Consider the following 14990-nt stretch of genomic DNA (forward strand, 5'->3'; position numbering starts at 1 on the left):
TCTTACATCCAGTGACATCTCCTGTCATGTAGACCTTCTCTTTCCTCTTCTCCTCCATTTGACCCAGACCACCATGGCAAATTCTTTCAGCCACATCTCGGCTCTACAGTTTGTAACACAGACACGTTAGATTTCTGTTTTTCCATCAACCTCCCCATCCTGGTGTCCCCACAGTGTCATCCTGCTGCCACTCCCAATACTGTGCCCGTTGTGCTCCTCAATGCCCCTATACCTATAAGGTACTATACTGCTGAAAAATAGTGACCCTAATAGACATATTTGGCGTCATTTATCAAACTGGTGTAAAGTAGAACTGGATTTCCAAAAAAGCTGTCAAAAATGAATGGTGGAACCTGATTGGCTGCTATGGGCAACTAAGCCAGTTCTGCTTTACACCAGTTTGATAAATGACCCCAAATGTTCCTATAGTGTCCAAAGCAGCTATAATGTCCCCTAGAGTGCCCCGAGTAATAATAACACCCTCTATTGTGCTCCAGGCAATAATCCCTGTATAGTGTCCCCAAAAATAATATAATTGCCCCTACAGTGCCTCCCCAATAGCAACACCCCCATATAGTAATTTGCCCCCACACAGTAATTTCCCCCAAACTGCCCCATATAGTAGTTTGCCCCCACACAGTAATTTCTCCAACATAGTAAATTGCCCCACACTGCCCGTACATAGTAATTTCCCCCACACTGCCCCCACATAGTAATTTCCCCCCACACAGTAATTTCCCCCAAACTGCCCCCATATAGTAGTTTGCCCCCACACAGTAATTTCTCCAACATAGTAAATTGCCCCACATAGTAATTTCCCCCACACTGCCCCCACATAGTAATTTGCCCCCACACAGTAATTTCCCCCAAACTGCCCCCATATAGTAGTTTGCCCCCACACAGTAATTTCTCCAACATAGTAAATTGCCCCACACTGCCCCTACATAGTAATTTCCACCACACTGCCCCCACATAGTAATCTGCCCCACATAGTAATTTCCCCACACTGCCCCCACATAGCAATTTCCCCACACTGTCCCCACATGTCCCCCAAAGTAGGCACATAAAATAAAAAATGAAAAAAAAAATGAAAAGCTAAATACTCACCTATGTCCAGGGCCAGGCGCTTGCTCGCAGAGGAAGGCGGGATGAGGCAAGCGTGCACACGTCACAGTGCTGCGTCCCGGCACAGGCTCGCGATGACGTCATCATGCCCACTTGCGCCGGGATTTCCCTACCGCATAGTCCTCAGGCCTACTAGGCCTGAAGCCTATGGCGGTGATCGGCAACGGGACATGGAGCTATGCGCGCCCGTGCCACGCCGCAGTATGTGGGCGTTCGGGTCGGCGTTGGGCCCCCCAGCGGTGCTGGGCCCGGGCTGCTGACCCAAACGTCCCTATTGTAATCTGCTACTGACTGCAGTCATACTTTACTCTCTCCCATCTGCATACTCTTCTTCTACTTTCTGTAAGTTAACAACAGACTACAGGGGTTGTTTGTAGTCTGTAAGCATGGAGTAAAGTACTTCTGCATAGAAACTGAGTACATAACACAGAATGGTATTTTAATCAAGACATTGCTTCTTTTTTTTCAATATGCACTGGAGCGCACAGCAGATCAAAAACAGTGCATTTGACAAGACACAGTAATTGCTTATATCAAATTGATACTGTGTTGCAGAACTGTTTAAGCTAGCCATTGATATTAGGGTACTAGATAATAGAACTAGATAATAGACACTAGAGTTTTCTTGCTTAAAATAATCATGACTATATCTGCAATCATTCTAGATGTTATTGACAATCTGAACATGTGATCTGCCATGTCAGATTTTTTCAGACAGTACTTAGTAATAATCGGAAGTTTATGATATGAACGATCAGTTGTAGGTGATCAGACATTATAACAGAGAATACTTTAATCAATTATTTTGCATGCATCGTTGCAGGTTTTGGACGCTTGCTAAGATGTAAAGTCAAAAACATTAGGCTACATGCACATGACAGTGAAAAACGGACATGTGATGTAAATTTTTTTTAACGACCATCACAAGTCCATTTTAAGACCAATGATAGTCTATGGGGTTATTCACATTTTTCGACGGTCAGTGAAAAATGGGCGTCAAAAAATAGAGCATGTTCTAGCTTGTCCGTTTTTCACTGACAGACTGCCCCCATACAATTGAATGGGTCAATTTTTACGTCCGTTTCTCAGAAAAGCATCAGTGAAAAAAAGCTGTTAAAAATATCAGTTTTTAACTGACGGGTTTTTTTTCGTGCGCATGTAGCCTAAGGCCTCTTTTGACAATTTTTGCGTTGTTTTAAAATGCGTGTAAAAACACCATCAATTTGAGCTGTTTTTCTTTGACTTTTTAATGTACATTTTTAATGTGTGTTTTTTATCCAGGTGTTTTTAAAGTTCTATGGAGAAGCCAGTAGAGAAAAATGCATAAAAAGGCCTTACCTTCAGTATACTGCATTTTGATTTAAAAAAATGGCATTTACCAAAAAAACTGAATCAAAAAATGCAAGGATATTTGCATGAAAAACTCAATGGGGGAAATATATCAAGTCCTACATTCCAGGATGAATGCTGTCTTCAAAAAGTCATGATAAAGGTCTGTGACTTTTTGATCATAACGCCAATGCAAACCCACCCTAATTTGTGCAAAGATTTTGCCCACTCACTCCAGTTTTGAAAACTTGCAGTGATATTGGGCATGGTCAGCCTGTTGAGTTGATTTAAGCCCAATTTATCAACTGCAACTTTTCAAAAGTTGTTGCAATCTTACTCCAGTAAAGGGATGGTTTAGCTAGTGGAGAAACATCTCAAACATCATGCAACATTTGATACATTTGGCACAAATGCAAGCTTCGGCAAAACTGATTTTAAACACTCTCCTCATGATACATTTACCATTGTGTGTAAATCCAGCTTTAGGGCTTATTCACATGATCATGCTCATACTGGGAAACACAGTCCACATGTCAGCCACATCTCTCGGACTGACTACAGCTCCCCTTTCCCAAACTGACTGCACCATATGGTTTTATGATACCATCAGTTCCTATCTGATCGTTATGTGAGTACAGTACAATAGACCCATGATCAGATAGGAACTGACTGTATCGTAAAACACTATGATGTAGTCAGTTTAGGTCAAGGTAGCCGCGTTTGGTCCGGAAGATGCGGCCGACACATGGACTGTGTTTCCCAGATTGGTTATGTGAATAAGCCCTAAAACTCCTTTTTGAATGCAAAGAAGTTGAGGCTATTAAAGACAGCACTTGGGGGGGGGGGGGGGGGGGGGGGAGACTCAATCCATCTCTGACCATGTTTATCTCTACATGGTCTACATTTTCTTCCCATAGATTCCACCACTTGCAATGCAACAGGTGAAATCAACATCATATTCTGCTGTAAAAAATTGTAGGTAAGACATGTGGATGTCTGCATATTTCCAGTTCTGTTGGATATATATTATATGCAGTGTGTGAACTTTTAGCTTAAAGATGGCCATATACTTTGCTCAGCTGACAGCTATTCCTCTCAACTCCCTCATACACATGCACACTTGCATGCATGTGTTCTTGAAATGGTGAGAGGTGTCTCACAGCAGTTTTATCTACCCTGAGAACAAAAGGATTGGGCATGTTAAAATCCAACAGTCTCATCCTTCTTTCACCCAATGGCCTTTACAAGAGCGAGTTGCATACTGCGGACTTGCAGCGTGAGTATGCAACAGCTCCCGACCTGACCTCGCAGCACTGATGGGGTCACATAGCATTATGTTGCTTTACGATGCTATGTAAACCTTTAGGCTAGGTCTACACGACGACATTTGTCGCGCGACATTTTGTTGCACCAATGTTGCGCGACAATTTTTATAATGGCAGTCTATGGTGTCGCACTGCAACATGCAACATACTGCGACGCAACAGTCGCAGAAAATCCATTCGAGATGCTCTATATTGTGCGCTTTTCACGCAACGCAGGCCCCATAGAAGTGAATGGGGCTGCGTGAAAATCGCAAGCAAGTGCAGATGCGGTGCGATTTTCACGCATGGTTTCTAGGTGACGATCATTATTATTTTCCCCTATAACATGGTTAGAAGGGGAAATAATATAATTCTTAATACAGAATGCTTAGTAAAATAGGTATGGAGGGGTTACAAAATAAAAAAAACTAATTAAACTCACCTCCTCCGCTTGTTGGTGATGGACCATGTGATGAGGGCAGTGACGTCACCAAAAGTCCTTTTCCTCCCAGGTCATCAAAGAAGAAGAAAGAAAACAAGCCGGGCTGAGCGAACAATGCTATTTTACTAAGCTTTCTGTATTAAGAATTATATTATTTTCCCTTAAAACCATGTTATAGGGGAAAATAATAATGATCGGGTCCCCATCCCGATCGTCACCTAGAAACCATGCGTGAAAATCACACTGCATCCGCACTTGCTTGCAGATGCTTGTAATTTTCACGCAGCCCCATTCTCTTCTGTGGGGCCTGCGTTGCGTGAAAAACGCACAATATAGAGCATGCTGGATAGATCATCAGCATCTGATCGGCGGGGGTCCGACAGCCAGGACCCCCACCGATCAGCTGTTTGAGAAGGCAACAGCGCTCCAGGAGCGCCGCGGCCTTCTCACTGTTTACCGTTGATACTAGTCGTGAAAAACTATATGGTATCGCCATAATTGAACTGACCTGGAGAATGAAAGTAACTGGTCAGTTCTACCGTATAGGGAATGATGTAAAAACAAAACCCCATAAAACTGTTTTTTCCCCCCAATTTCACCCCATTTGGAATTTTTTCCAGCTCCCCATTATATTGTATGCAATATTAAATGTTGGAATTAGAATGTGCAACTTGTCTCGCAAAAAACAATCCCTCATACAGCTATGTGAATAGAAAAATAAAAACCTTATGGCCCCAGGAAAGCAGGGAGTAAAAGACGAAAATGCAAAAACAAAAAAACCTCCGGGGCTGACAGGGTTAACTCTTTCCTACAAAGAAGTTGGATAAAGTGGGTGAGGTGGAGGGCAACTTTTTTTTTAAATACAATTTTTTTTTTTTAGTGTTTGGATGCACTGGGAAAGTGGGAATCTGGATGGGAAGTGTGAGGCCCATATTAAGTTTTACTATGGGACCCTATATGATCCAGTTCAGAAATATTTTAAAGCATAGATTAACCAGTGAAATGGTTTTAAAAAAAAGTGCACATATAGTTTAAACATAAAATGACAGCATTAATGAGGACATCTGTAACAAGTTCCAGCCGGCCTCATCTGTAATATAGCCACTTTAGCAACAATTTATTGAATATGTATCACACATTCTCATTAATGAGGAGCCCCTTAATCTGCATGTAGAGTCAGAACCTCTATTGTAGTCCTTAGCTGCCAACAGACCAATCTTACCTGGGGATAGATAATGTGGTGGGAGAGTTTTCAAACATGTCGGTATACAGTCGTGGCCAAAAGTTTTGAGAATGACACAAATATTAGTTTTCACAAAGTTTGCTGCTAAACTGCTTTTAGATCTTTGTTTCAGTTGTTTCTGTGATGTAGTGAAATATAATTACACGCACTTCATACGTTTCAAAGGCTTTTATCGACAATTACATGACATTTATGCAAAGAGTCAGTATTTGCTGTGTTGGCCCTTCTTTTTCAGGACCTCTGCAATTCGACTGGGCATGCTCTCAATCAACTTCTGGGCCAATTCCTGACTCATAGCAACCCATTCTTTCATAATCACTTCTTGGAGTTTGTCAGAATTAGTGGGTTTTTGTTTGTCCACCCGCCTCTTGAGGATTGACCACAAGTTCTCAATGGGATTAAGATCTGGGGAGTTTCCAGGCCATGGACCCAAAATGTCAACGTTTTGGCCCCCGAGCCACTTAGTTATCACTTTTGCCTTATGGCACGGTGCTCCATCGTGCTGGAAAATGCATTGTTCTTCACCAAACTGTTGTTGGATTGTTGGAAGAAGTTGCTGAGGGTGTTTTGGTACTATTCTTTATTCATGGCTGTGTTTATGGGCAAAATTGTGAGTGAGCCCACTCCCTTGGATGAGAAGCAACCCCACACATGAATGGTCTCAGATTGCTTTACTGTTGGCATGACACAGGACTGATGGTAGTGCTCACCTTTTCTTTTCCGGACAAGCCTTTTTCCAGATGCCCCAAACAATCGGAAAGAGGCTTCATCTGAGAATATGACTTTGCCCCAGTCCTCAGGAGTCCATTCACCATACTTTCTGCAGAAGATCAATCTGTCCCTGATGTTTTTTTTGGAGAGAAGTGGCTTCTTTGCTGGCCTTGACACCAGGCCGTCTTCCAAAAGTCTTCGCCTCACTGTGCGTGCAGATGCGCTCACACCTGCCTGCTGCCATTCCTGAGCAAGCTCTGCACTGGTGGCACTCCGACCCCACAGCTGAATCCTCTTTAGGAGACGATCCTGGTGCTTGCTGGACTTTCTTGGACGCCCTGAAGCCTTCTTAACAAGAATTGAACCTCTTTCCTTGAAGTTCTTGATGATCCTATAAATTGTTGATTGAGGTGCAATCTTAGTAGCCACAATATCCTTGCCTGTGAAGCCATTTTTATGCAATGCAATGATGGCTGCACGCATTTCTTTGCAGGTCACCATGGTTAAGAATGGAAGAACAATGATTTCAAGCATCACCCTCTTTTTAACATGTCAAGTCTGCCATTTTAACCCAATCAGCCTGACATAATGATCTCCAGTCTTGTGCTCGTCAACATTCTCACCTGAGTTAACAAGACTATTACTGAAATGATCTCAGCAGGTCCTTTAATGACAGCAATGAAATGCAGTGGAAAGTTTTTTTTGGGATTAAGTTAATTTTCATGGCAAAGAAGGACTATGCAATTCATCTGATCACTCTTCATAACATTCTGGAGTATTTGCAAATTGCTATTATAAAAACTTAAGCAGCAACTTTTCCAATTTCCAATATTTATGTAATTCTCAAAACTTTTGGCCACGACTGTACAGTGCCAGACTATAGTTGACCAAAATGCAAATGACCAGGGTGAGCACTGGATCCATTCTCACCAGAAATGCTGGGAAAGTTCAAGTTTTAGAATTGTCAGTGTAGCTAATGCGGCTGTATAAACTGTATTAGGCTACTTTCCCACTAGCGTTTAAGTTTTCCGGTATTGAGTTCCGTCATAGGGGCTCAATACCGGAAAAAAATGCTTCAGTTTTTGTTCCCATTCATTGTCAATGGGGACAAAACTGAACTTAACAGAACGCAATGCTCCAAAATGCATTCCGTTTAGTTGCATTCCCAGACCAGAGAAAAAAAACGTAACATGTTGTATTTTGCTTTCTGTCCTGGGATGTGGAGCAAGACATTTATGTAATCCGGCATTACCCCAATGCAAGTCAATGGGGGTGGATCCATTTTCTCTGCACAATCTGCCACAATAGAAAACGGATCCGTCCCCCATTGACTTTCAATGGAGTTAATGACGGATCTGTCTTGGCTATGTTACAGATAAATACAACCGGATCTGTTCATAATGGATGCAGACGGTTATATTATCAGTAACGGAAGCGTTTTTGCTGAACCCTGCCGGATTCAGCAAAAACTCTAGTGTGAAAGTAGCCCTACCAATATTTTTAGGTCAAAATCAGAAACTGTAGCTTATAGGGGTGAGAAGTATAATTGAATGCTTTATTACTATTTTGTGGATCTTAATTTCAGGTACAAAGACTGCATTAAAAATTTGTAAAAGGGGGGCTAAGGGTGGGTTCACACATAGGTCCAGATTTACTAATGTACCTGAGTCTAGAATCTGTCTAAAAAGTGGCACACCTACGGTTTCTACACATTTTTCCAACTTATTTGAAATGGGGGGGGGGGGGGGGGAAGCTTAGCGGGAAAGTGTGGAATTTTGCTGGAAATGGGGTGTGGCCTAACATGCACCATTTGTACCAAAATTGTCCCATAATTCTGGCATAAAATTTTGTCTCAAAGTAAGCCAACCAATACTTTGTACAGAGTTAGGCCTCTTGCACACAAACGTATTTTCTTTCCGCGTCCATTCAGTTTTTTTTGCGTATACGGAACCATTCATTTCAATGGGTCCGCAAAAAAAACGGAAGCTACTTCGTGTGCATTCTGTTTCCGTATGTCCATATTTCCGTTGTTTTGGTCCGCATCTGTTGCCCCCGCAAAAAAAATATAACATGTCCTATTCGTGTTCGCGTTTTGCGGACAAGAATAGGCAGTTATATTAAAGGCTGTCCGTGCCGTTCTGCAAATTGCAGAACGCGCACGGACACCATCCATGTTTTGCGGACCACAAAACACACCACGGTCATGTGCCTTAGACAGCCTGTCTAAGTTTATGCCACCTACAGGATTTAGGAAATCTGGGCCACAGCTTTTTAGTGGCATTTATTGCACCTGCAGTTTTGGGTATTTTTATTTTATTTTTTATTTTTTGCAGTAAAATGTTAGCTGAAAGTCTATAGGAAATATTAAATGCAGGACATATAAGCTTTTTTTTTTGGTACTGGTGTTTTTCTAAATGTGATGGCTTTTTTGAGGGTGTTTGACATTTTTTTTTAAGTGTAGCATGCTCAAGGATTTTTTTGTTTTTCGGGCACTTTCATATATCCATCTCTATAGTGGGAAAAATGACAGACAAAAATATGTGGTTCACAGTTGTTTGTAAAAGGGCCATAATGCCATAAAAACTGTATGTAGTAAAGAAAAATGCAAGTGTTTTCTATGACATTTTTTGATCAAAACGTGACAGGCAAAAGTCATGTGTGTAGAAGCCCTTATACAGGTTAAGGGCTCATGCCCAAAATGTAAGGGGCCCGTGCTGTGGACCGCAAATTGCGGTCTGCAATGCACGGCACAGACCGTGGGGCAGCCGCATGCGGATTGTGGACCCATTCACGTGAATGGTGTTCGCGATCCGCATTCGATGGTCTGATGGTGCATGCGCTACTTTTTTGTGCTTCCGTGGGGTTCCGATCCATGCCTCTGTTCCGCATCTCTGTGATAGCAGACCCATTCAAGTGAATGGGTCCGCGATCCATGATGCGGAATGCACACGGCCGGTGCCCGTGTATTGCGGACCCGCTGTATGCGGGACGCAATACGGCCACAGGGGGCACACGGTCGTGTGCATGAGCCCTAAAACTCAGGATAAATGCAAAGTAAGTCATTTCATGTAATTACAGAGTTTTAAGTAGAACATGTAGGCCATCCGTATGGGGGGGGCTGATCTCGCCCACCTATCAGCAGAAAGAAAAGGTCAAGGCTGTTTTTAATAAAAGTAACCGCCATGTCACTGTCTATGGCAGAGCAGTGTCTAGTAATGCAACACTCTATCCTATTATTAAAGGGAACATGGTTCAGCTGCATTACTAGATGCAAATAGGCATCGCAACGAGAGCTCACACTGATGGCCTATCCTAAGCATAAGCTATCATTTTTCATTACTCCTATGCAGCAACTTTATAAATAACTTTGATTAAAAATGTCAACATTTAGTCTACAGCACCTATGCAGACCAATGTCACTCCACGGTAACAGACAACAAACCAACTCTGTGTAGTCTGATCCCATAATTATGGTCTCTGCTAGCTCCATTCTGCTGTCAGATGTTTAGTCAGAAGATGAATAAGATGGATAACTTTAAACGCCCACATTAGGTCTCATGCACATGACCGTATTTTTGTGCTATCCGTTTTTAAAGAGGACCTGTCACCATGCTTAGCTGTGTCCGTGTGCTTCAGGATGGCGTTCCTCTCACCGCGTACTCACAAGCTGAAGTGTAGTAATGAGGACCAGACGCCCGCTGCTGAGGCCGAGGAATGTCTTTAGGAAACCCCTCAGGTTGTGTGTTTGAGGTGAAGTGACTTCAGCTCTCTACTGAGGCAGACAGATAAGTGCTTCACAGTGCTGATGCATGCAGAGAGCGGAGTTTACATAGGGCTCCTGCTTTCTCACACAGACCGTCCTGCAGTGTCATTAGGAGGATGGATTCCATGTCCAGGAATCTGACAGGAGCCATTTTAATTCCTCCACTGGACAAAGCGAGACGTTATAAATAATTAAAGGCATTTAAGAGTTTCTTTATAACAATGTTTTTCTGTATTTTAATTTTTTTTCTTTTTTGGAGAATCCCTTTAAAGGGTTTCTACCACCTCATTTTGAGAAATTTAGCTGTCAGACACTAGCGATTCGCTAGTGTCTGCTCTACCAAACAATGCTATTATAATAGCTTTTTGTGCAGCCGTTTCCATAAAAAACAAACTTTTATCGATATGCTAATGAGCCTCTAGGTGCTATGGGGGCGTCTTTTCAGCACCTAGAGGCTCGGTCTACCTTCACAAAATGCCGCCCAGCGCGTCCCTCCAGCCCGCCCATCTCCTCTGGAATGCGATCCTCCCTCTGAGTCAGCGGACGAATTCTCACGCATGCGCCGTGCGCGTCTGTCTTCGGCGAAGGCGCAGTTAATGTCTGACCGATTTCTGCACAGACATCTCCACGGTCAGACATTAACTGCGCCTGCGCCGAAGACAGACGTGCACGGCGCATGCGCGAGAATTCGTCCGCTGACTCAGAGGGAGGATCGCATTCCAGAGGAGATGGCGGGCTGGAGGGACGCGCTGGGCGGCATTTTGTGAAGGTAGACCGAGCCTCTAGGTGCTGAAAAGACGCCCGCATAGCACCTAGAGGCTCATTAGCATATCGATAAAAGTTCGTTTTTTATGGAAACGGCTGCACAAAAAGCTATTATAATAGCACTGTTTGGTAGAGCAGACACTAGCGGATCGCTAGTGTCTGACAGCTAAATTTCTCAAAACGAGGTGGTAGAAACCCTTTAAGGCTACTTTCACACTTGCGTTCAGAGAGGATCCGTCTGGTGTCTGCACAGACGGATCCGCTCCTATAATGCAGACGTTTGGATCCGTCTGCATTATAGTTTAGAAAAAATTGTGTGAAAAGTGTGAAAGTAGTTCAGATGGATCCGTCCAGACTTTACATTGAAAGTCAATGGGGACGGATCCGTTTGAAAATTGAGCCATATTGTGTCAACTTCAAACGGATCCGTCCCCATTGACTTACATTGTAAGTCTGGACGGATCCGTTTGCCTCCGCACGGCCAGGCAAGCAGCGTTCGGGTGTCCGCTTGCTGAGCGGAGCGGAGGCTGAACGCTGCCAGACTGATGCATTCTAAGCGGATCCGCATCCACTCAGAATGCATTGGGGCAGTACGGATCCGTTCGGGGCCGCTTGTGAGAGCCTTCAAACGGAGCTCACAAGCGGAGCCCCGAACGCTAGTGTGAAAGTAGCCTATGTGCCAGAGCTGAGAATCTCACTGCAGGTCTTCTTGTTGTCTGTACTTCCAGATGAGAATAGACATTTTTATTGATGACCGTAAAAAATAGTATGTACATGTATCTGTGTTTCAGGAATCTATTTTTTCTACAGACATGGCGTGTATATGAGGCTTAAAAAGGTTATTGGGCAATTTCTATCTAACACATATCACAGTGTTATCTTGTGGCAATAGCCACTGAAAACCATTCTTACCATTGACTATTCCTTTTAAGGCTACTTTCACATTAGCGATTGCTGCGGATCTGTCATGGATCTGCAAAAACACTTCCGTTACAATAATACAACCGCATGCATCCATCATAACCGGATCTGGGTGTATTATGTCTTATATAGTTAAGACGGATCCTTCATGAACTCCATTGAAAGTCCAATGGGGGAGGGATCCGTCTTCTATTGTGTCAGAGAAAACGGATCCGTCCCCATTGACTTACATTGTGTGTCAGGACGGATCAGTCTCTCTCCGCATCCCAGGACGGACAGAAAAACTATGCAAGCAGCGTTTTGGTGTCCGCCTCCAGAGCGGAATGGAGACGGAACGGAGGCAAACTGATGCATTCTCAGCGGATCCTTTTCCATTCAGAATGCATTAGGGCAAAACTGATCCGTTTTGGACCACTTGTGAGAGCCCATGACTGATCTCAAAAACGGAAAGCCAAAACCCTAGTGTGAAAGTAACCCAAGGGCTCACGCACACGAACGTATTTTCTTTCCGTGTCCGTTCCGTTTTTTTTTGCGGACCGTATACAGGTTGATTCATTTCAATGGGTCCTAAAAAAAAAAAACGGAAGGTACTCCGTGTGCATTCCGTTTCTGTATGTCCGTATTTCCGTTCTGCAAAAAAATTGAACATGTCCTATTATTGTCCGCATTACAGACAAGGATAGTACTGTTCTATAAGGGACCAGCGGTTCCATTCCGCAAAATACAGAATGCACACAGACGTCATCCGTATTTTTTGTGGATCCATTTTTTGCGGACCACAAAATACATAAGGTCGTGTGCATGAGCCCTAACTCTGCTACATCTGTGTGTCCTTTTGGCATAGGTTTGACTGGTATAGATCAGTAATCGCACTGGAAGGTATAGCAGACAAATAAAGAGTAAGCATACATTTATGTCAATGGCACATGCTGTATGTGCATCTCTACATTTCTGGGACATACACATTTGGTAGCACTTTTAAATATTTTTGCTGAAAATAATGCTTGGGCATAGTGTAAACCTAGCCTAAGCGATATTGTCAAAAGCATGCACTTTATCAACGCTAGTGTTTTTTCTCAACTCATATATTTTGTCTTTCTTTTAACCATGTGAATTTTGGTGTGATATCCAGAATGGACACATGAAAAGCTGCACTTTATTGCTATTGCATTTGAATTCTAATTATGTTTATTCAGAGAACAGTTTTACATGTTATATACCTATTTATGTTTGTAAAAACTTTATCTGGAAAAAAAAATAAACATTTTCTCCAATTGCTAGTCTGATTTTAAATTACCAGTGACGTGAAATACACATGCAGCCTTCTGGTACATGATATAAAATGCACCCAACATGGTAACATGCAACCTTAACTGAAGATCTCTAAGGGGGTCATTTATCAAACTGGTGTAAAGTAGAACTGGCTTGCCCATAGCAGCCAGTCAGTTTCTATCTTTTATTTTGGACAGCTCCTTTGGAAAATGAAAGGTGGAGTCTGATTGGTTGCTATGGGCAACTAAGCCAGTTCTACTTTACACCAGTTTGATAAATGACCACAATTTCTATCATTTCATTGATCAAATGGCAATTGCTATTATTATTATTATTATTATTATTTAATATCAGTCATTTTGAAAGTAGGATATAGTAAAAAGAATGAAGAAAATTATTGAACAAAAAGAACGAATATAATTTGTAAAAAAAAATGTCTGATTTATAAAGGAAAGAAAACGTATTCAAATGCCAATTAAATGCCCGGTGTTTGACAGAAATTGAAAATGTGTAGTTTATAGTTTAATGTACACATGTTCCATAGATGTCAAATGATTTTCCTGTGCAGATTTTCCGAGGGCTCATGCACATGACCGTTGACTGTTTTGCGGTCTGCAAATTGCGGATCTGCAAAACACGGATACTGGCTGTGTGCATTCCGCATTTTGCGGAAAGGAAGGGCCGGCCCCTAATAGCACAGTTCTATCCTTGTCTGTAATGTGGACAATAATAGGACGTTTTATTTTTTTGCAGAACGGCCATGCGGACATACGGACACTGAATGCACATGGAGTTATTTCCGTTTTTTTTGCGGCCCTTATGAATGGTTCTACAGACAGGCCACAAAAAAAATAAAATGAACAGACACGGACAAAAAATACATTTGTGTGCATGAGCCCTTATGAACAGATGCCTAGTTCACACTTAAAAAGAACCTTTCACTGCTCCTGACATGTCTGTTTTAATAGCTACATGCATTCTCCATGTAAAAACTATTCTAGGGCATCTATTCTTATGTCTGTATTTTGTGCCATTCCTTTATTATTTCTACTAGAAGTTATTGTCACGGCTGAGGGTGGGAGAAACCCTCAGCCGTGCGGTGTCAATAATAAAGGGTAGCTGCTGGGCCAGGACAGGAAACAGGGAGCAGGTCACCTCCTAATGCATCCCTAAATCTGACCCTGACTCCTAGCTGTATGAGCCAACCCTGATGGTAGGAGGGCTCATACTCCGGAACCTAGGGTCCCTACTAGCCCTCAGGATAGCCCTGGAACTAGGAGCAGGGTAAGACGACCTGTTCCTCCTAGGCACGGATGAACAGGAGTCTCACTGGCAAGGCTGCAAGGAATGGGGAACATATACAGCAAATGGCAATGGCAGGTAGTGAAACTAGTACAACACCTACCTGCCACAGACACACAGACTGGAACCCGTGCACATGTGCTAATGTCCACACCAAACACAAAAGGACACAGTACACACAAAGCACACAGGAACCCAGAAACCATAAGCTGCAATAAACATAGAGACACCACTAGACATATAATAAGATAAGAACATCTATGTCTAAACATTACTTATGACCACAAGGGTGGCCCTCACTGGAGAGATGGTATATGAGACCAGGAGGATGACTCCAGCAAACACCATGGCTGGAGTACCCCTCAGCTACTGGCATCCAGCAGGAGCTAAAAAGCCCAAGTAGCCACACGCACAAACAGACACACCCAGTGTTCACTCACTAGGAAGGGAATTAACCCTTCCAACACCAGGCAAGGGAAGAAAGCCACTTAAAGGGGAAGTGTACACACAAACATCACACTCCACCTGTTACCGCCGGCAACGGCATGCGAGGCAACCATGTCCTGGGAAACAGCCAGAAGGCTGAGACACTGCCACCACATGCACACAACACCACACGTTGCCATGGGCAACAGCAAGTGAAGGAAAGTGTCACAAAACACACCATAGGCCGTGACAGTTATGAATGAATTGCTATTAGCCTTCAGTAAGGGTACAGAGGGGTGGTAACCAGTTACGGGGGTGTACCTGCACAGACTCACTCTATCCAATCAGTGCTGCCATTTTCAGACTGTGCAGGTACACCCCCAACTG

This window comes from Bufo bufo, chromosome 1 (assembly GCF_905171765.1).
Source record: "Bufo bufo chromosome 1, aBufBuf1.1, whole genome shotgun sequence".
NCBI lineage: Eukaryota > Metazoa > Chordata > Amphibia > Anura > Bufonidae > Bufo > Bufo bufo.